At 46.3% G+C, this 23820-nt stretch overlaps 1 long non-coding RNA gene across 1 annotated transcript; it reads right to left on the bottom strand.

The window, feature by feature from the left end:
- Positions 1–8954: 8954 nt before the first annotated feature.
- On the bottom strand, positions 8955–15276 carry LOC146183209 (uncharacterized). Its single transcript, XR_014708478.1, has 3 exons — positions 15095–15276; positions 13619–13686; positions 8955–9013 (listed from the first exon to the last, which is right to left on the bottom strand). It is a non-coding gene; the product is annotated as an uncharacterized LOC146183209 (long non-coding RNA).
- Between the last annotated feature and the right edge of the window lie 8544 nt (positions 15277–23820).

Here is a 23820-nt window from a genome sequence, read left to right on the forward strand (position 1 = left end):
ATGGCCCTTTTTTCGACAGGTGGATTGACTGCAAGGATGGAATTTTGGCCTCTTTGCTAACATGAATATGTAAGAACACCTTGTCCTAAATATGAAGAGAATTCAGATTTCATAATGCTCAAATGAGGTTTATATTAATTTGCATAAAAGAAGAAATGACTATGTGAAACTAGCCTACATGACCATCATTATGCCCTCATAGTGATGAAATTATATATTTGAGCTTCTCAGCATGCCTCCAGAATAAACAGGACATAGGGAACTGCTGTACGATGCCAAAAGAGACACAAAAAGTATGGTTGGCACATCAATGTTGCACGTAGTGGAAGACGGTGGAAAGGGACATGCTTGTCAACATCATCTGCATGTCTGCGGTAGTCCCAAAGGCAGTACCGATTGTTGACACTTTCATCACTGTGGCATCGGAGCTCAAAGTCAGCATCTTCTTTTTTTCAGGCTGAAACAGCTCAGCGGCTGTTAAAAATAATAGAACTGAAAAAAGCCTTTGCGGAAGAGCTACACCAAGTTATACGTGAGACGCAGGATCGGATCCGAAGGTCTTGAGCCACCGAAGAGGGCAAGATGACCAGAAGATGATCATTATAGCTACATTTCCTTTCCATCTTCAGGAAGGGCTCCATTTTTTTTAATCATGCACATGCCCAAAGCCTTTTTTGTTTGCTTTAAGCAAGCAAATCTGTTTGCATATTAAAATTGTGAGACTGGCAACTCTGTCTTCATATTAAATAATAATGATTTCACAAATATGGCGGGAAAATAAAATGGGAAAGTTCACATGAGGGCTAGTGAGGCCTTATATATAATCGCATATTGAAGCAAAAGCTTACTGCGCCGTGGATTACCCCAGGTCAACCCAGGAGTGCCAGTGTCATGAGCCAGAGGTCAGTGTGGCTATATAGCTTAACCAAGGGACCACCTAGTTTGTACCACCACTTGATATTCACCCTTGATCTTTCAGGGCAGATACAGCCCTACGTATTCCCTCTTGTATTTTGCGGATTGTTCAACTCTATAGTCTTGACAATTCTTGCTTTGTCGGCAAGCTTAATACATCTTACATTTGCCATCAACTCCATAAAAAGCACCTTTTTTGGGGAGAAAATATTTATTCAGTGAATTTGTATGTTTTGTTTGCTTTTACATTCATGTCGAGTTTTCGCTGCTCCGCAACCCTGCCAGTGGTGTTCTCCGCGCTGCGCAACGCCGCGACCTCTGATTTTTCTATAAGATTCGCACTGAGATGATGTCCAGCGCGTAGTGATGTCTCCTTTTTTTTCTTCCGGACTACTTTCGTAGCTTTTGCTGTGTTGCACCCGATGTATGAAACGGAGTATATGAAATGTGGATTTAATAGCTTGGTCCAATGCCTAGCACTGCCAGTAGTTTGGGCACAGAAGGATAGAATTGCCAGCTGCAGGCCACAGCTTCAGCGCGAGAGATAGGTGCCGCAGTCGAGCGATAGAGATGCCGTGACGCTGTCCTGACATTTGTGCCGATGCTTGCCGCTGGCTCAAACACCCAGGAGCGTGCAAAACTTACGGTGACCCGCGGTGCTTTTGTCTGATGCCGCAAACAAACAAGTAAACTAAAAAGCGAAGAAAAGTGTCTGCGCAGACGGCGCAGAGCAGTACTGTGTTGTATGCATGCCCATTTCCAGGCGCTGACGTCACACCTGCTGCCTTACATTCCATGAAGGATCCCACTGTCACGGGCAGAGGCTCTTTATTTTTCTTTCCTTTTCATGCCTCAACATATTATATATGTACATTGCACGGAAACTTGGTATACTGAACAAATATCCAAAAATATTGAGAAAGCACCACAATTCAGGTTAGTTTTGAGCGGATGGCTGTATTTTGGACGTTTTCTGAGAGGCCGCCGGGTCAGAGGCAGCGCGCTCCCGACTGAGCCGGCGGGTGTGACGTCACAACTACCCTCAGCAACGTCGTGGCCCTGCGATCCTGCCGCCCCCGCGTCGCGCCGTGCACAATGCTGCGAAGTGTCGAATGCTGCACACGAGGGAGGTCGAGGAGGACACGATGGCAGCGCCACATTCCTGGCATGGTGGCAAAAATGTGAAATGATGGGGCGTCGCCGGAGCAGACGCTCCGCTAGCTTCCAGTGCACATGCGTCGATCGAGTAAGTAGCATTGTGTCATGGGCAGCCACAATAGTAGGCATGACCTGCTTTCAAACCTGTTTTCCCCTTTATTCGTAAACTCAGAAATGTGTTGACAGTTGACTGCTTAGAGAGGCATCAAGAATACAATGGTTTAACGCATGCAAGGATAGAAGATTATCCTGCTCTTTGCTCCCCGCCACAGGTGCCTTTTCTCAGAATTGTTGCCATCTTTTGCTCCTCAATCTCGCCACGGACGGTCCTCGTTTTTCATCATGCGCGACAAAACCAGGCAAGGACCATGGTCAAACTTAATATGCAACAAAAGGGTCAACAACAAGCACAAGCCCCCAGTTGATGAGGGAGAATTTTTCAAAATGGTTCCGATAAATTGCAGAACAATGCATGTTCACCGAAGGCTGGAAATCAATGAAGATGTAAAATGATCTTCTAGAAACAGGCATATAAATAGAAGGAAAAATTTTTATTACCAAGTGACAGAAAACCAAGTGACTCGACCCATCTAGACTGGTTTCCTAGGAATTGAGGCAATTACATATGCATAATTGAAAGGTTATTTGCAAAAACATAGTACATGCAAGGATGGAATTTTTGCCTCTTTGCTAACATGAATATGTAAGAACACCTTGTCCTAAATATGAAGAGAATTCAGATTTCATAATGCTCAAATGAGGTTTACATTAATTTGCATAAAAGAAGAAATGACTATGTGAAACTGGCCTACATGACCATCATTATGCCCTCATAGTGATGAAATTATATATTTGAGCTTCTCAACATGCCTCCAGAATAAACAGGACATAGGGAGTGAGTGAGTGAACTTTATTAATTGCTCGGAGATCTTTTTCTTCGCCTCTTCAACCGAAGCTGACGAGCGGTTGGCGCCCCCAGTCCAGGGCACCACTGGCTTTCGCCAGTTTGCGAGCTCTTGTGACCAGGTAGAGTTGAGCCTCCGGGTCAGAGCTGGCCAGCAAAGCCTCCCACTGTCTTTCATTTGGGTTTTCAATTTTTTGCAGTTGATGTGAGCTGCATTCCCATGTTATGTGGTACAGGGTAGGGGTCTTCCCGCACCACGGGCACTCGTCTCTGAATGTCGTGGGATGCATCATGTGTAATATGTGTAAATTAATGAAGGTGCCCGTCTGTAGCCGCCTCAGATCTATGGCCTCCTCGTTGCTGAGCTTTTTATGCGGCTCCGGATATACTTTCCGCAAGCCTCTGTAGTGTTGTAGTATTGTGGTGTAGTCAGGGTCAAGCGGAATCAGATCATCTGTCCCGAGACTGTTGGGCGCACGGTAGGTTGCATGTCGTCGTGCTACCCTGTCTGCGTACAAATTCCCCGTGATCCCTGCATGCCCCGGAATCCACACTAGTGTTTGAGTGTATTGTTTTGTTGGCTCGCTTGTGGAAGAAAGGATTTGGTGCGCTACCTTAGATAATTTACCCCGTTGAAAATTTCTGCATGCGGATTGAGAGTCTGACAGTATCGTCAGACTCTCTCCCGTTTCTCTTCCTTGCCTAATGGCCAGTGCGATAGCCACTTCCTCTGCCTCCGTGACTGTACAGTTTTGGATCGAGGCGCTAACTACCTCCCGGCCTTCGCAGTCTGTGACCGTGGCTATCGCCCTCTTTGCGTTGGTTTCGTATAAGGCTGCGTCGGTGAACCTTGACGTGTCTTGTTGGCCGAATGTTTTTTCATAATACTCTGCCCTTGCCTGCCTTCTTCCCGGGTGTAGGCGGGGGTCCATGTTTCTTGGTATGGGCCGAACGCGGTACCAATTTCTGACTTCCCGCGATACTTCTCTTGTCTTGTTATAAGCCTGTAGGTGTGTGCTATATCCCAGTCTTTCCAACACCCGTCTTCCCGTCCTCGTTTGTAGAAGTCTGTTTAGCTGTGACTTGATTTGGGCTTCTGCTAATTCTTATATTGTATTGTGCAGACCCAGAGCTGCTAGTTTGTGGTTCGGTGTGTTCTTGGGGAGCTTGAGTGCGGTCTTGATAGCCATTTTAATGATGGCGTCCACTCTGTCTTCCTCTCCTTTGGTCATATTGAAGTAGGGTAGAGCATACGCTACTCTGCTAATAACGAGGCTGCGGACCAGTTTGAGTGTGTCGGGCTCCTTACCCCAACTTTTTGCTGGTCACCCGTGCTATCATTTGGGAGACCTGCTGGGTCGAGGTCTTGAGCAGATTAAGTGTGTGTTGACACCTTTGATTCGATTGGAGCCACATCCCCAGGATCCTCACGGTTGTCTTTTCGGGTACTGTCTCTCCTTGCAGCCGGATCTCGAGCTTGTGGCCTTGATCTGTGGGAGCAGAGCGGTTGCCCTTCCCTCGCCAGAATCTGATCAGTTCTGATTTTCTTGATGAGCACTCCAAGACCCTCTGTTTTAGATATTCTTCGATGACAGATGCTGCTTCTTGCAATTTCGCTTCCTTCTCCCCGAGTGATCCTGTGGTCGTCCAGATGGTGACGTCATCAGCATACATAGCGTGCTGTATGCCCTCCACCTTCTCGAGGCGCCTGGCCAGGCCAATCATTGCCACGTTGAACAGCGTGGGCGAAATGACTGCTCCTTGAGGTGTCCCTTTGTTGGGCGGGGAGAAGGTCTCTGTTTCTATATTGCCAATCTTGATTTCGGCCGTCCGGTTACTCAGAAAGCTCCTAACGTACTCGAAGACTCTGGTTCCACAATTCGTGTCTGCCAGACCATCTAAGATCGCCCTGTGACTAACATTATCAAATGCACCTTTAATGTCCACTGCCAAAACTGCATGTTCTGCCGAGCGTGGGATACCTGTCAAGACCTCTTCTTTGATCTGCAGGAGAACGTCCTGGGCTGATAGCTTTTCTCTGAAGCCAAACATGGTGTCCGGCATCTGAGCGCTATCCTCTAAGTAATTTTTTAGTCTATTATTGACAACCCTCTCGAAAATCTTTCCCAGGCACGAAGTTAAAGAAATGGGCCGCAAATTCTCTATTGCCAATTTTTTCCCGGGTTTCTGGATCATGATGACCACCGAGTATTTCCACTGCGCTGGCACCGTTCCTGCTTCCCAATGCTTGTTCATGAAATGTGCCAGTGCCTTGATATTGCTGTTGCTCATGTTCCGAATTATGCCATTAGTGATCTTGTCATCACCAGCCGATGTGTTTCGAGTGGCACTTGCTATTGCTGTCCGGACTTATTCCTCCGTGATCGGCTCGTCCAATTTCGGATTTGGGTCTCCTTTGTAATCTTCTGCGTATGAATATGGATCCTCTAGGTCTACTCCGTAGCATTTGTCGTGGACGGCCTTGATCACGTCTTCCTTCGTGCCTGGGAATGTGTGTAGCAACCGCTCCAGCGACTTCTGCCCCTCTCGCTTGGTTTTGGTGGGGTCCATGATGGCTTTTAGAATTCGCCATGTCTTGGAAGTGCTGAGTGTCCCCTGCAGAGAGTCGCAGAATTTGCCCCAGTTGGCTCTCGTCAGTTGTTCAGCGTACTCCACCGCCTTCTTTGTGATCTCCACGATTTTCATCCTAAGCTTTCGATTGTGCCTCTGTTTCTTCCATCTTCTTAACAGTCCCCTCCTCGCTTCCCACAGGTGGAGTAGATGGGCGTCTATTTCTGGTGTCTCATTTGTGCGTGTCAGTTCTTGCGTAAATCTCTGCTTGTTTTTCCGCAGCGCCCCGCACCAGCTATCAAGATCCTCAATCTCGCCTTGGTCCTCCTCCTGCGCTTCTCTGAACTTGTGCCAGTTGGTAATCCTGGCTGCGCCAACCTGACGCCTGATCTTGTATGTGTGGATGGTCGTGCTCACTATATAGTGATCACTGCCCAGATCGTTAAGCGTGTTTATCCACTCAACATCGCCACAGTTCTTGACCATCGTAAGGTCCGGGGTAGTGTCCTTGCTCACACTGTTGCCCGTTCTCGTGGGCACTCCCGGGTCCGTTACCAGTGTTAATTCATGTCTGTCTATTAGCTCTCTAATACTGCGGCCTCTCTTGTCCTGTCGAGTGTATCCCCAGGCCAGGTCTTTTGCATTAAAGTCGCCTAATATAATTAGCTGATTTTCTCTTACCAAGTTTAATGTTTCTTCCAGAAGCCTGTCGAAGTCGATATTTCGTTGGGAGGGGGGGCTGCATACATTTAGGATAAAAGTGCCCTGTTTTTTGTCACTCTTTTGGACCACCTCCACAAGGATATGGGGTGTTTCAATCTCTTTAAATTGGTCATGCCGAATAGTTGTAATGGTCTTCTCCACCATTGTCGCCACCTTCCAGCTCTCGTCATCGGCAGCAAAGACCTCGTACCCGCTAATTGAAGGGGAACTGCCAACCTCTTGTAGGGCTATCACAGCCGGTGGTTCCGCTTGTGAGGCCAGCAGCTGTGACAGCATCCCTTTCTTGCGTCTGATGCTTCTACAATTCCACTGCCAAATCTCTAGGCGGTCTTGCTTCGCCTTCTGGCGTCTAGTCATGATCGGTCTCAGACTGCAAGCTGGCTAGTCCAGGCCTGTGATATGGCTTCTCAGCCCTTTCTCTTACTGTGGTGGCTGTTGTTTGCTTCCTAATCAGTTTGGTCATCTCGATTTGCATCGCCTGAAACTTTTGCTCTATATAGCCTGTGACTTGTTCCATGGCTTTCTTTGTGATTTGCTCAATGATGTGTGGGAGCAGCTGTGCTAGCTTTTCCTCTACTATTCTTCCTACGTCTTCGGCAGTCAAAGGGGGTGTCTGATTTACCGATGGTGTGGATTTTTCGAACTTGTTTTGTGTAATGTTAATTTGGTTCTGCATCTGATCTAATCGTTGCGCAATCATTGCGTTCTCCTTTCTTATTCCTTTTAGCTCGGCTAGAATTTCTGTTCTTTCCTCATCTAGCTGTTTTTGGGAGGGCAATGCTGGCCAGCTCACCTGATCAAGGTCTTTTTTCTTCTCTTTCTTCTTCTCCCAGGCGCCTGGCTTGCTTTTTTTCATCGCTGGCTTCTTGGGTTCCGCGTTGGCCTCCGACCTGGACTTGGACCTGGACCGCTCACGCGATGTTTCCTCCTCCCCGTCCGAACTGAACCACCTCTGATGCTTCTTCATGATGCCACTCGTTTCTGGGCGGCTCTGACGTGACTTTGGATGTCCCTTTGTTTTCTTTGTGATCTCCTTGAGCTTGCTTCGGCAGCCGGTGGCTCCAGTCTCATGTGCTCCTCCACAGAGAGCGCATTGGGGTTCGCACTCGTGACTTTCCTCCGGATCTTGCTTGTTGCATCTTCTGCATGCCTTGATAGACGGGTTCGGGCATACGTCTGTTCGGTGTCCTGGCTTTCGGCAGGTGTAGCAAAATTGCTTCGTTGGCTTGTACGGATCGCATGGGATCTCTCCCCCATAGTAGTACACCCACTTCGGTGCGATTGGCCCCTCAAAGACAATGAGGGCCGACTTGGACTTGCCCATTGCTCTGGCCGCGATAATTTTCACGCCCTGGGTCCTGACGAACAGGTTCTCCATTAATTCCTTCTCCGTTGCCCCGGGGTTGATGCCGTGGGCCACCCCTTTGATGTACTCTTCCGGTGTAGTCATAAAAGCATTGACCGGATGGTCTTTTCCCTCGAAATTCAAGCTTCTGATGCTCATCATGCGCTCCGCCATCTGTATGTCTGGGGTGCTGGTGACGATGATGTTGGATCCCGGTCGGAGGCGGACCAACAAGTCTTTCAGACGAAAATTCTGTGGATCTCCGCAGGCTTGCGCTATAGCCTTGGCTGCTTGGAGTGTTGTCAAGTTCTTCACCACCAGACCCTGATGGGGTCTGAAGGTCACCTTAGCGTCATTCATCGGCAGTGGTTTCGCGCGCCTGAGTCGCCACTCCGCCACTCCGCCTTTAAAACGGTTCGAATTTCGCGCTCCCTCCTCCGCGCCGGGCCGGCGTCCTCTCGGAACAGGCGCCTCAGCTACGTCGTGACGTTGGCTGGAATCTTGCACGGTGGCGCTGCCTCCGCGGCCTCCCCGGCTGCTCTCCGCACCGCTCGCCATCTTGGATTCATGTACCGCCGCAGCGGCCATCTTGGCTGGTGGCGCCGTCGTCGCCGTCTCGCCCACTTGAGTGTTTGCTGTCGTATTCTCGGTAATCTTGGCCTGACGCTCCCGTTTTTTCGCTTTTTTCTGCCATAGTCTCGAAACTACGGTTGTCCACTCGCCTTGAAAGGTGTTGTCCGTGGTATTCGTATCGGTGGTCTCGATGGTGTTGGCAGCCGACGTTCCGCCTGTTTCCCCGTCGGGTGGAGGCAGGTTCGGGCACGGTGTGGTGTCCATCGATAGATGTTGGCCTTGGGTGCCGTCCATTCTCGAGCGAAATGTTGGCCCGGGTGGACCTCCTTTGTCTAGATCCTCGCCCCCGCGGTGGCTGCCGCCAGCCGCAGGGTGCTCTCGGTCCCACTCGCTCCTCCGCTGCCGCGCTAAGCCTAACGCCGGCGTAGGCGATGGAAGTGCTGCAATAATCGAAAAATCGGTGGTCCGCTCACCAAAAAGTTGGTACTGTCAGACTCCTGTCATCTTCCGATCTTCGATTGATAATTTGAAGGTGGTCCGATGGAAGTTGGCACCGCAATAGGCTCTTTTGTCGGGAGCCGAAGTGGACGCGTCCGCCCTGTCCGGCGTCAGTGCTTCCTCCCTCACAGGACATAGGGATACCAAAAGAGACACAAGAAGTATGGTTGGCACATCAATGTTGCACGTAGTGGAATGCGGTGGAAAGGGACATGCTTGTCAACATCATCTGCATGTCTGCGGTAGTCCCAAAGGCAATAGTATACTAGCACAGAATTGATTTCCTCGAAAGATAGCTTTCGTTCCTTCGGCTTTTCTCGGATCAGCTGCAAAAAACAATCAGAGAATTGATTTTCAAACTTCCTGAGCATGGATAATTTTCCTGCAAAAAGGATACAGTTTTGATGCATGCACGACTTAGAAAGCACATGCAAATTGAAATTCGGCATAAGAAACACATGAACAGCAATGAACTTTTGCAGCAGTCAGATATTTAATAAGAACAGAATTCTAACCAGTGACAATCACCAAGTGAACTTGCTGTTGCCACCACCGAGTTGTTCTATAGAGTACTTCAGCCCTAATAAACGGTTTTCATGTCTGATACACTGCCATCACCACTTCGAGACAATATGGCCCATCATCATAATGTTCATTAGAGTTCTCTCACTGCCCCTTTTTGCAGGCACTGAAGTAACACATGATGAAAATGCTTTATCTGTTTACACACTAACACCTTCAAAATAATCCTTTGCATAGCAATAAAATGCTCCCAGCATTCTTGCCACTGCTGAAATGTGTAAGTGAAGGCTTCTTCTTGAAGCCCATCAAGCATTTGATAGTGTGGGTCAGCAGCCAGCGGCGCTCGCCCATGCTCGGAAAAGGAGTGCGGATTTTAGGAAAACAAGGCACGCAAGCACCCGTCCTTTAGATTTACTGGCATCGGTTTGCACGCTTTTTGCTTTGTATCGCACTCATGGGCTGATATTTTTGTCATCATCAGCCCGACTATATCCACTGCAGGGCGAAGGCCTCTCCCATAATTAACCCGTCCCTGTGCTAGTTATTACCAGTTTGTTACCTAAGCGACCATCTGTTACCCTCTCTTCGCACTACATGTCCTACCCATGCCCATTTCTTCTTATTGATTTCCACTTGTGTACCCCTTGCCTAATGACAGCTTCGCGTTTCTTATCGCCTTTTCAACAGTGTGCACATGTCTTATACGAGTGTCAGACAGGCATATTTAGTGTCAACCCCATGGAGATGCTAGATTCGTGCTCTGACCTCCAGTACTTTTGAATGATTTGCGACACAGCCTGGTTCATCTTGACTCTAGGATTAAGCTGGTCAAATAGAGCACTGACAGCTTCCTGCCCAGTAGGTTGCCATTGACTTGGTGCACATCAACTCTGGCTAAGCAACCATGCATAACTGTACGGGCACTCTGCTGGAAATCTCGCCCATGTCAGAGAATCTGATAGAGTAGCAGTGCGCTAATGACTAAATTTTCTGAAACCGAGGAATATAAGGGATTTCTGATGCTTGAAATATTGGTAAATTAGTAGTATAATGATTTTTTTACGAAACCAATAAATTTCCCTGTGTGAGAGAAGTTTTACATACTTAACAAAACTTGAAACTACCAGAGGTTAATTTTCAATAACGTTAAAGTGCAAGCTATGAATCAGTCGCTGCGAAGACATCGTAAAAAAACTGTGCATGGCGCTGTCATGTTATGGCAAGGAATTTTGTGTCTGAAGATTTCTTTATCACGAGAATTATCGAGCAGTGACTCAATCTTACGCGAAGCAAAATATTGGGGTTGCTTGCAAAACAGGTGCCGAATATAAAACTCTCCTGAAAGAAATGGAGTTCAACCTATCATGCGACTATAAAGATGTATTTATTCCCGAACTAATAGTTAAGCCTGTATGAAGCCATTTTACTCCCCTTGTCAGAAGCATCGACTTTACCTGATATTTTTGTCATCATCAGCCCGACTATATCCACTGCAGGGCGAAGGCCTCTCCCATAATTAACCCGGTCCTGTGCTAGTTGTTACCAGTTTGTTACCTAAGCGACCATCTGTTATCCTCTCTTCGCACTACATGTCCTACCCATGCCCATTTCTTCTTATTGATTATTAAGGGATTATAATGGGCTACCAGATAAGTACATTGATCTAGGTGTATTATGTAATTAGTGCAACAATTATGTGCTAGAAAGATATGTTTATGAAAGTTCGAGCGTTTCATAAAGCAAAATTTGATCACTGCCCTGTCATGGAAGTGCAGAAGCCTTCATCAGCAAAAAAAAAGGATATGGGGTGTAATGCGCCGAAGCGACATCGGCTATGATGGATGATGTATTGGCGGGCTTCGGTGTCATTGACCACTTAGGGTTGTTTAATGTGCAGTCAAATCCCATATCTGAGGAGTGCCTTGCGAAACGGCCACGATTGAACCCCCCGCCCCCTCCCCGTTCTCGAATTAAGCAGCTGAGCGACCTACCATTGAAGCACCGCGATGAAAAGGCAGAGTGGCCTGTTCAAACTGCATTCTGCTATACAGCAGTCTGTGGTCGCATGCTTCAGTAGCTGTGGCATTTTTTTGGTTTCACGGTGCCTAACGACAGTATCACCTCGTTCTGCACGTAAAAGGATCTCAAGCGCCGAAGATCAACTGAGGATGCCCTTATCCAGTATGACATAATCGATACAGACAAGTATTTTTCTTTAATGGGGCGTGGGATGATAACCTGTTCACATTTCTTTTGTAAGAGGCAGACATGTAAGCAAAAGTGCACCGGAACCAGGAAACAAACAAAAAACACTTGTACATGCTGCACGCACACACATAAATCACTGCTTGCTGGCACACTATGCGAACATGCATCCACACTGCGTAGGGTTCACCGCTACGCCGCAAGGTGGTGACTCTGCTCATCTCCAGGCCAATAGCAACAGTTGCACAGCTCCCGATGCACATAGGATGATGCCTTTCTACGAACTAAATGACAAAGGTAATCCAGCTTCTAGTGCTTCTAGAACACTGCGTGCAGCCCTATGCTGCCCTCTGTTGGTGTGTTACAAAACTTCGACGCGCACGTTGCACGCAGGTCGGCGGCCTAGTTGGCGGTTTTAAGTTCTTTGATGCTTTGATGTTTTGATGCTACCTCGTATCAGGGGTGCTCACAATGCTCACAACACACTATCACTCAGGTTATAAGAAAAACAGGAAAGCACCATGAATTGAGCAGCAGCAGAAATAAGAATCAAGAACACAAGTAATCTGCATTCAAATAAATGTTTGCAATGCTTTCCTCAGAGTCACGTCACTTGACAACATAGCCTACACCAGCAGCAGTGTACTTCGCCCATGAGCACAGTATCTCTGCGTGTCATCATAGAAGAATGAGGGAACCTTTTGAAGACAACACTCGCAGAGCCAGAAGTGTAATGGCCTTGGTTGTCAAGTAAGTGAGTCAAAACAGAAACTGACTTTCCTCTTTAATGGCACGCAGAAAATAGGACACCAATGGTGGAGTTATGTCGCTGGTGGGGATGAATTATCGATAAGCAATGTGCTCATAATAAAAGAAACATTTCAAGCTTTCATCTTAACGTAACACTTTTCAATTCCACCATTTACTAAAGGAGACGAAACTTACTGAACACCTCTCCACACCTCATATTAAAGACAAGGTCTTCATAATACGAGTGCTTCTCCATGGCCGTATGGTGCATGTGCAAATGTGCATGTGTGTTCAGCCTTCAAATATAGACTGAACGCAAATTGGCAAACATTACTGCCGACACAAAAACTTACAAGTCGCTTAACTATCCTTAACAGTTGAAGTCAAAGCACTGCCGCATGGAAAGTATGCACTGCTGCTAAGTAATGGTCGTATTTGTTCACTAATTAGCAGCGTTAATTATTATTTATCAATCGTAAGATTAGTACTACTTAGAGGAACTGCTTAGTAGTGCTAATGTATGGCAGCTGTCCACTCTACAGTAGGTATAAGATGGTCATATAAGACTTCTAAACTATTGCACTAAACGAACACTTTTCCCTCCTCAGTGGTGTATAGGTAGCGTGTTCCGGCTTGTGAACAAAAGGATAGCAGTTCGATTCTGCTTGACACTTTCTTTTTCCTCAGGGTGAAAGTGCTTTTCTAAAGGCACTTCATAATGTTTGGCAGCAGTTGCAACCCCATGGATGATAAAACCTCGCAGAACCTCTTGCCTGAGCACCTGCAAACTCAGCCATGTCACTTAAGACACCTCGTCGACCAATCAACGCTCGCCACAATTGCTACCTGCCAGAGCACCTGCCAACATGGCCACGAAATTTTTGGGATGGACACAGGATGCTCTTCAATAAATCAGGAATAGTTCTGGCAGATGCAGGATGCTACTGTGTTTTTCTTGGAATGTGGAATCACATTAAGAACATCGAATGGTTAGAAGCAGTGCATGATCGTTGCCTGGTGTTTAGAACTGCCCAGTCCTGCATCATTTTGCCATTTTGTTGCTTTCTCTACATCCCTCAACACTGTCAGTGCCTTCCCTATCTCAAAAACCCATACTGCCTTCTCGCTACATTCACAGTAACTTTCTCTTTGCACTTGTATACCACACGCTTTACTCAAAGTTCATTGAAAAGCTGGTTTTTTCTGGCAGCTTTTGAGATTGGCGTGGGTCACTTTAGCTACACTAAGAGCTCATGAAAATACAAATCACATTCACGGTTCTGAATACAGCACAAGGTTAATTTTGAACAATTTATGTCTCCCGCAAAATCTCATGAATTTCTCGTTTTCAGTCTGCGAAAAATAAAATTTTCCACTACACAAAGCTCGAGGCTTTATCAAAAGGTCACTTTATCAATATAAGCTAAAAGGATAAAAGGAAAAAAATAGTTTACCTCACAAGCATGAATTGTTGCCCTACGGATCTCTATTTCTTCTGTGCTTCCATTTCGCAAAATATTTCCTGCAGAAAATTACGTCATACACTATTATGCTTCCTTACCTAATAGCAATGTCTAGCCTACCACTTTTTGAAGGGGAACAATAAGTCTGGCCATACGGCAACATGGGTGCTCCAAAGTTGCAAATATGTTATTGAGAGCGAAACTTGGTCAAGTGAAAAAATATGTGAAAACGGATGATATACTATGACACCCCTCAAGAATTCGGCTTACTGCACTCGATGAAAACAGTTCATTGCTGGCAATTACAAGTTCTCAACTGTGTTTTGCATGTTGACTAGCTGACCTGTGTGAAGCTGTCATGCACAACTTCAAAAGCATAAACCAAGCACAGGCTCTTAAGGTCGTTCATGAACCTTGAATGGTCTTCTGCTCTTGCCATTCCCTTTCATTTACCATTCGCTCTTAAATGATAAACGCCTGTGCAATTGGCAGGCAAAGCAGTTTAGTCTTTGCGCACTTTTCTGATTGTTGCGTACAACATTATTTCATGTTTCAAGGAGTGCAAAGAAATTTTGAGAATCTCCAATGGTATCAAGGAAGATACAAATTAATCAAACAGAGTGTGTGTGTTACAGCACAACATGTCTTTATGTATAAACCCATTACTGAGCTTTAGCATTTGTGTAGGCACTGCACTTTTTCCTCTCACTATTATTGAACACGAAATTAAGATTGTTGTTAAAACAGACAGACTTGCAATAGTGTAATCAAAGTGCAAAGGTAAATTAAATTTTTTCTTAGTGAACTCTACTCAATTAGCATTTCTGAATTTCGACCTTTAATCTCTGTACATTTCATGCACAAAAATTTCAGTTTTTCCATCAAAACAAGCAGACCTTCCCTGATTGAGGCACTTTTTATGGAAGAAGCCTTCACACCTTTATAAATCATACTAGAACTGTGGAGTAACTGAGGGACAAACATACAAGAGGACTCACTCAGGTGCTCAAATATAGGGTACTGTTGTGCCAATAATGTGGAAGGCTTCAACTCTTGTGATGAGCTTGGGATACTGCTGCTCATATACATGGGCTCCCCAGCAAGGACTTGGAACTTTCAGAACTAGTGTGTATCTAGAGATCTCAAGATGAAATTTTATGTATGCTTTTAACCTATTCACTGCACTGTGGGTCATTGATGGGTCTTGTCACCTGTCAAATAAAGCCGTGGGAGGGCTCAGCAAGTTTTAGAGCATCTGCCAAAAGCACCCATGCAAAGTCACTACTGCCACTTGTTTCATCGTAGGAACTTCAGCTCATGTACCAATAGTGAGGATGACTGCCCTTTCGTCACAGGAAATCGCTTCAAGGCTCAAGCAAAATGGTAAAATACAATGTGCAAGCTATGCTTCAAGCACATTCTCAATAGTACTTTATTGAAAGGGGCCTAAGTAATCATTAAATTCACCTTTAGCGAGCAAGGTCATCAGACGTGGAGAGTAACATAAAGCTCCAAAGAAGGCAAGCACTTGAGGCACACTGTAGTCTGCAAATGCTGTCATCGTGTCTATGTCCTTGAATTCACCCAAGCCTTGGCCATTAAAGCAGTTCCAGAGATCAGCAACAAGAATCTGAGCCCGTTTGTAGAATGACACTGTATAACTTGAAAAAGAAAAATATATATATATGCACGCTTCATCAGCAAATACATAAAGTTAAAAAAAAGTTACAAGGCCACTTGAGAAATAGAAGAGAAATAAATGAAATAAACATAGCACTGCATCAACTGTAGCAAAAAAAATATATAAATAAAATGGCATGTCTATTAAACATAAAACACCCTCCAAGGACAGCAAATGCTCAAGATGTCAACAAACCATTTCTTGAACATTCAGTAATGTTTAAATGGTTTTACAATACAAGTATAACAGTGCATAATAGTCATGTTGTCCCCTTTTAACACATCTTTCGTGCAGTTATCTTCATTATGCCGTTTTAGATTTAATGACTGACTGAAGTTCTGCAATTTCACAACAGCAAACAAACAAGAGAGGTTTGCACTTCTATGGTGCAGTCTGAAGCCTCTTTATGCAGAAATCAAGGTCACATATTCAGCTTGTATTCTCACTATAATGATCCAAAGCTGCAAATAGGCTATTAGAGATGTCATAGCATAGGGGTCTGGAGAAATTTTGATAGCCTGGAGCTTCTTCAGCTAAATCTATAAATGAGTCACTATGAAGACAGCAAGCACCACAGAGATAGCCTAGACTGCTCTATTGAAAGCAAGAGAAATTATGGTGAATGTTCAAAAACAATGTGAATCAGTGAGGCCACAATGACAACCGCAGAGAAAAATGACTTGCTGTAAGTGATGTAGTACATGATGTACCAAAATATGAATCTCTCTTATGAATCTCTCTTGTGTACAGCAACCATGTTGCAGTTGGGAATGGAAGAGCAAATAATATCTTGAATAAAATATTAACCAGAATTTATGGTCTTAGTGCCCGCAACCACAACAAACCCTTTTTGCATGTAGAGCAATCGAAATTGCATGTAGAGCATCTAGAGCAATCGTAACTTCAGACCAGCCATTTCCTTGAGTCTTCCGCTCTGTGCAGACAGCTTGGTGCACTGCGCTGCACTAACAGTAAGAGTGGCCAAAAAATGTCATTCTTGTAGCTGTTCATAAGTTATATTTAGACTGTGCTAACATACATGAAACTTCAAACAACACTGACATTCTACACTGCTTGTTTTGCCTAAACAACACTAAAGGCAACTACTATTGGCAAGACGAGGTACCATGTTAAGCACTGTCTTAGCGTGTAGTCACACACATACTAAGCACATTTTGAATACAAAAACTGCACCTGCTCTGGCAAAGGCCAGGCTCTGTATCACGTCTTAGTTTAGTTTTGTGTTCATCTTTACATGAAGTAGCTTCACAGTACAGTCATTCGTGTAGACATTAAAGAAAGCAGAGCTTCAGTAATTCCAAAAGCATGGCTTGAATTCTCCTCTACAGTATCCCATTTACCTCTTGGCATTCCAGTTAAGCATTTAAACTATCCCTGGCACCCTTTTAAAATATGTGCTAGGTAAGTCTGATATTCTAACGTACAATAAATAGCAACAACACTGCTAGTGGTGACTGCCCACACATCATAAGAAACCAAAGCACTATATAGACCGTTTACAGAGAGTAGTTCCACTATTCCTAACAGGTGGGGCTGCTCGCTCGTGGGACGCACGCTGCGATCGTCTGCTACGATAGCCTGTGCGGGAGTTTGGAATGTGTGTGACGGGGTGACCGAGCTGTGCATGCTCCCTGCTACGTTTGTGTGAGACGACGTTAAATGCTGAATTGTCGTGATATCGTGGAGGATGCACGGCTATGCAGGGAAAAGTGATGTAGGCCTAGGCTAGCTCAGGCTCGGCGCAGCAACAGTGCTCCCTCATCCCGGACCGGTTCCTCCCTCTCATCCCACCGGCTCTCCTGTTGTCCCGCGCGGTGATGGCGCGAAGCTCAAAGAGGTGAGAGCGCACGGACGCACAGATGGTGCAATGCGACGGCTGCCAGAGATGGGTCTACCTCGACGAGACCGACTTTGATGATCTTCAGACAGCCAATGCAGCGGTCTCGTTTACTTGCAAGCTGTGTGTGCGGTTACAGAATTCTGCAAACTCAGCCATGTCACTTAAGATACCTCGTCGACCAATCAACGCTCGACACAATTGCCACCTGCCAACATGGCCACGAAATTTCTGGGATGGACACAGGATGCTCTTCAATAAATCAGGAATAGTTCTGGCAGATGCAGGATGCTACTGTGTTTTTCTTGGAATGTGGAATCACATTAAGAACATTGAATGGTTAGAAGCAGTGCATGATCTTTGCCTGGTGTTTAGAACTGCCCAGTCCTGCATCATTTTGCCATTTTGTTGCTTTCTCTACATCCCTCAACACTGTCAGTGCCTTCCCTATCTCAATAACCCATACTGCCTTCTCGCTACATTCACAGTAACTTTCTCTTTGCACTTGTATACCACACGCTTTACTCAAAGTTCATTGAAAAGCTGGTTTTTTCTGGCAGCTTTTGAGATTGGCGTGGGTCACTTTAGCTACACTAAGAGCTCATGAAAATACAAATCATATTCACGGTTCTGAATACAGCACAAGGTTAATTTTGAACAATTTATGTCTCCCGCAAAATCTCATGAATTTCTCGTTTTCAGTCTGCGAAAAATAAAATTTTCCACTACACAAAGCTCGAGGCTTTATCAAAAGGTCACTTTATCAATATAAGCTAAAAGGATAAAAGGAAAAAAATAGTTTACCTCACAAGCATGAATTGTTGCCCTACGGATCTCTATTTCTTCTGTGCGTCCATTTCGCAAAATATTTCCTGCAGAAAATTACGTCATACACTATTATGCTTCCTTACCTAATAGCAATGTCTAGCCTACCACTTTTTGAAGGGGAACAATAAGTCTGGCCATACGGCAACATGGGTGCTCCAAAGTTGCAAATATGTTATTGAGAGCGAAACTTGGTCAAGTGAGAAAATATGTGAAAACGGATGATATACTATGACACCCCTCAAGAATTCGGCTTACTGCACTCGATGAAAACAGTTCATTGCTGGCAATTACAAGTTCTCAACTGTGTTTTGCATGTTGACTAGCTGACCTGTGTGAAGCTGTCATGCACAACTTCAAAAGCATAAACCAAGCACAGGCTCTTAAGGTCGTTCATGAACCTTGAATGGTCTTCTGCTCTTGCCATTCCCTTTCATTTACCATTCGCTCTTAAATGATAAACGCCTGTGCAATTGGCAGGCAAAGCAGTTTAGTCTTTGCGCACTTTTCTGATTGTTGCGTACAACATTATTTCATGTTTCAAGGAGTGCAAAGAAATTTTGAGAATCTCCAATGGTATCAAGGAAGATACAAATTAATCAAACAGAGTGTGTGTGTTACAGCACAACATGTCTTTATGTATAAACCCATTACTGAGCTTTAGCATTTGTGTAGGCACTGCACTTTTTCCTCTCACTATTATTGAACACGAAATTAAGATTGTTGTTAAAACAGACAGACTTGCAATAGTGTAATCAAAGTGCAAAGGTAAATTAAATTTTTTCTTAGTGAACTCTACTCAATTAGCATTTCTGAATTTCGACCTTTAATCTCTGTACATTTCATGCAAGAAAATTTCAGTTTTTCCATCAAAACAAGCAGACCTTCCCTGATTGAGGCACTTTTTATGGAAGAAGCCTTCACACCTTTATAAATCATACTAGAACTGTGGAGTAACTGAGGGACAAACATACAAGAGGACTCACTCAGGTGCTCAAATATAGGGTACTGTTGTGCCAATAATGTGGAAGGCTTCAACTCTTGTGATGAGCTTGGGATACTGCTGCTCATATACATGGGCTCCCCAGCAAGGACTTGGAACTTTCAGAACTAGTGTGTATCTAGAGATCTCAAGATGAAATTTTATGTATGCTTTTAACCTATTCACTGCACTGTGGGTCATTGATGGGTCTTGTCACCTGTCAAATAAAGCCGTGGGAGGGCTCAGCAAGTTTTAGAGCATCTGCCAAAAGCACCCATGCAAAGTCACTACTGCCACTTGTTTCATCGTAGGAACTTCAGCTCATGTACCAATAGTGAGGATGACTGCCCTTTCGTCACAGGAAATCGCTTCAAGGCTCAAGCAAAATGGTAAAATACAATGTGCAAGCTATGCTTCAAGCACATTCTCAATAGTACTTTATTGAAAGGGGCCTAAGTAATCATTAAATTCACCTTTAGCGAGCAAGGTCATCAGACGTGGAGAGTAACATAAAGCTCCAAAGAAGGCAAGCACTTGAGGCACACTGTAGTCTGCAAATGCTGTCATCGTGTCTATGTCCTTGAATTCACCCAAGCCTTGGCCATTAAAGCAGTTCCAGAGATCAGCAACAAGAATCTGAGCCCGTTTGTAGAATGACACTGTATAACTTGAAAAAGAAAAATATATATATATGCACGCTTCATCAGCAAATACATAAAGTTAAAAAAAAGTTACAAGGCCACTTGAGAAATAGAAGAGAAATAAATGAAATAAACATAGCACTGCATCAACTGTAGCAAAAAAAATATATAAATAAAATGGCATGTCTATTAAACATAAAACACCCTCCAAGGACAGCAAATGCTCAAGATGTCAACAAACCATTTCTTGAACATTCAGTAATGTTTAAATGGTTTTACAATACAAGTATAACAGTGCATAATAGTCATGTTGTCCCCTTTTAACACATCTTTCGTGCAGTTATCTTCATTATGCCGTTTTAGATTTAATGACTGACTGAAGTTCTGCAATTTCACAACAGCAAACAAACAAGAGAGGTTTGCACTTCTATGGTGCAGTCTGAAGCCTCTTTATGCAGAAATCAAGGTCACATATTCAGCTTGTATTCTCACTATAATGATCCAAAGCTGCAAATAGGCTATTAGAGATGTCATAGCATAGGGGTCTGGAGAAATTTTGATAGCCTGGAGCTTCTTCAGCTAAATCTATAAATGAGTCACTATGAAGACAGCAAGCACCACAGAGATAGCCTAGACTGCTCTATTGAAAGCAAGAGAAATTATGGTGAATGTTCAAAAACAATGTGAATCAGTGAGGCCACAATGACAACCGCAGAGAAAAATGACTTGCTGTAAGTGATGTAGTACATGATGTACCAAAATATGAATCTCTCTTATGAATCTCTCTTGTGTACAGCAACCATGTTGCAGTTGGGAATGGAAGAGCAAATAATATCTTGAATAAAATATTAACCAGAATTTATGGTCTTAGTGCCCGCAACCACAACAAACCCTTTTTGCATGTAGAGCAATCGAAATTGCATGTAGAGCATCTAGAGCAATCGTAACTTCAGACCAGCCATTTCCTTGAGTCTTCCGCTCTGTGCAGACAGCTTGGTGCACTGCGCTGCACTAACAGTAAGAGTGGCCAAAAAATGTCATTCTTGTAGCTGTTCATAAGTTATATTTAGACTGTGCTAACATACATGAAACTTCAAACAACACTGACATTCTACACTGCTTGTTTTGCCTAAACAACACTAAAGGCAACTACTATTGGCAAGACGAGGTACCATGTTAAGCACTGTCTTAGCGTGTAGTCACACACATACTAAGCACATTTTGAATACAAAAACTGCACCTGCTCTGGCAAAGGCCAGGCTCTGTATCACGTCTTAGTTTAGTTTTGTGTTCATCTTTACATGAAGTAGCTTCACAGTACAGTCATTCGTGTAGACATTAAAGAAAGCAGAGCTTCAGTAATTCCAAAAGCATGGCTTGAATTCTCCTCTACAGTATCCCATTTACCTCTTGGCATTCCAGTTAAGCATTTAAACTATCCCTGGCACCCTTTTAAAATATGTGCTAGGTAAGTCTGATATTCTAACGTACAATAAATAGCAACAACACTGCTAGTGGTGACTGCCCACACATCATAAGAAACCAAAGCACTATATAGACCGTTTACAGAGAGTAGTTCCACTATTCCTAACAGGTGGGGCTGCTCGCTCGTGGGACGCACGCTGCGATCGTCTGCTACGATAGCCTGTGCGGGAGTTTGGAATGTGTGTGACGGGGTGACCGAGCTGTGCATGCTCCCTGCTACGTTTGTGTGAGACGACGTTAAATGCTGAATTGTCGTGATATCATGGAGGATGCACGGCTATGCAGGGAAAAGTGATGTAGGCCTAGGCTAGCTCAGGCTCGGCGCAGCAACAGTGCTCCCTCATCCCGGACCGGTTCCTCCCTCTCATCCCACCGGCTCTCCTGTTGTCCCGCGCGGTAATAGCGCGAAGCTCAAAGAGGTGAGAGCGCACGGACGCACAGATGGTGCAATGCGACGGCTGCCAGAGATGGGTCTACCTCGACGAGACCGACTTTGATGAGCTTCAGACAGCCAATGCAGCGGTCTCGTTTACTTGCAAGCTGTGTGTGCGGTTGGAGGCGCTCAGTGCCAGGCTATGCGCGGCGGAGGAGGAGGTGAGGACACTTCGGCGAGACGCCGCTCGGGCACCGCAGCAGGCAAGGGTGTTACCGATCACACACGGGGATGAAGCTGCCGCCTTGGCGCCCGACCAGGGACCCCAGGTGAGTGTCCTGCCTGAACCCTCGACTCAGCCCAGTGGGGTGCTACCTGCAGTGGCCACGGACGGCTCTATCGTGGGCCATGCCCCTTTGACAGGGGGTGGTGATGAGTACATCCAGCAGGAGCAAGCGGTGAGCGATCACCAGTCGACAGCTGTTGACATGCTAAATAATAGCCTTTTGTGCACAGCGGGAAGTCCGGAGAACAACGCCCAGGCAAAGACACTGAGCACCCAAACTGATGCATGCCCGACGTCGCAGCAGACCACCCCGCGCTCGAAATTGCACGCGGCTGGCACTGGGTCTGACGGCAGAAAGATGAAGGCTGGTGAAAGCGGGCAGAATATCGTTGCTCCGGGTGGCATCACGCCAGCGGCGAGCGGCGGTGGTCTACCAGACACCTCGAGATCATCTGCCGGCCAGCAGCCCAGGCCCCGAAGTAAACGGAGGGACAACACCTTAAGCGAAGGAAGGTGTGCTGGTCAGAAGGTGCCCCGTACGAGTGCGGGGGATGCCCTGGCCCCGACTTCATGGGAAATCTGTGTTATCGGGGACACAAACATCCCATGCCTGGCGCGAGCCCTTCGTCGCAAGCTGGGCACTCGAGACTGCGTGAAATGGCGCTACGTCCGACAGGCGACGGTGCACGATGCGAGGTGTTTGCTGCGTCGTTATCAGAGCCACGGGCGGCTGCGCGATTCCCTTGTGGTGCTTCACGTTGGAGTGTTCGACATACTACAGGGTGTGGAGCCGGAGGTGGTGTGCAGTTCTATTCGTGACGATGTGTTCCCGTATGCGCCGAATTTGGTCATCTGTGCCTTTCCAGTGGTGTGTGCTGGGGATGTCGACCCAAGGCCGCGCGTTGTCCGGCTCAATGTCGAGCTGAAAACGTTGTGTACATCTATAGGCGCCACATTCAAGGAGGCCGCAGGATTGCAAGGAGACCAAGGATTGGCGAAGGATGGTCTGCATTACCGTGCTGAAGCAGCCCGACAAGTGGCGAACAAATTGGTGGAGCTTGCGCAGTTTTTTAGGCGGAGAGAGCGGGGCACGGAAAACCCGCACGGAGCATCGCCTACAGGGGCACCAGACCACGGCGCAGAGTAAGCAAATACCCGTTTCTGGTCCGGCAGAACATGCTGGCATGAGCACCGAAAGCCTGTGCGCATGCGGGCATATCACAACGGGGGCCCTCGGAGAGGGGAACACTCCCCTCGCCCTCGGAAAGGTGACCTCACCACCGCAGTTGTGCGCTCTGGGACGGGTGCCCTGGGTCCAGCCCACCAATCGGGACGGACCAGCATATCTGACACCACCTGCACCCCAGTTATCGTTTCCGCCGATCCCAGTGTGGCCTGATCCTCGGTTTTATGGACCTGGGCCGACACAGTGTGCTGCAGAACCAGTATTATCCGACACTCGCCCAGCAGTCCGGGTCCCAGGCCCACCGAATGGACGCCGGAATAGGCCGCGACCTCTACCACATAGTGGCCGAGATGGTCAGTCGCCACATGGCGCTACAGGTGCCCCGACCAGTACAGTAGCAGGCCGCAAGCGGGCTCGCGTCCACCGGCAGAGAAAGGAGCAGCTGTGTTTTTCGGTGGGCTTCCTGAACCTACAGGGCGCTCGGCGGGAGCAGAAATGGGCCGAGCTGTACCGCGCTTTGGACATGGAGCGGTTTTCGGTGTATGGGGTGGTGGAAACGCACCTAAGAGACCTGGAAGAACCATCCATCCATGCCGAGTGGTGCTGGTCGGGGTGCAACAGGGATGCCCACAGTCGTAAAGAGGCGGGGTCGGAGTATTGTGGCGACGGGATCTCCAATGGAAACGCGTAGAAGAAGGCTGCAGGGAACACTTGTGGGTGGATGGTAAAGTGATGGGGCATCCCACTCTAGTGTGCGTGCTCTACTTGTCTCCGCAACATCAGGCCGAGAATTTACAGTTGATGGACTGTGTGCACCGGGATGTGCGTCGCGTAGCCGCCAGCAGGCAAGTAATAATCCTCGGCGACTTTAATGGC

The sequence above is a fragment of the Amblyomma maculatum genome, chromosome 7 (assembly GCF_055883805.1).
Source record: "Amblyomma maculatum isolate TAMU_Amacu chromosome 7, ASM5588380v1, whole genome shotgun sequence".
NCBI classification, from domain to species: Eukaryota; Metazoa; Arthropoda; class Arachnida; order Ixodida; family Ixodidae; genus Amblyomma; species Amblyomma maculatum.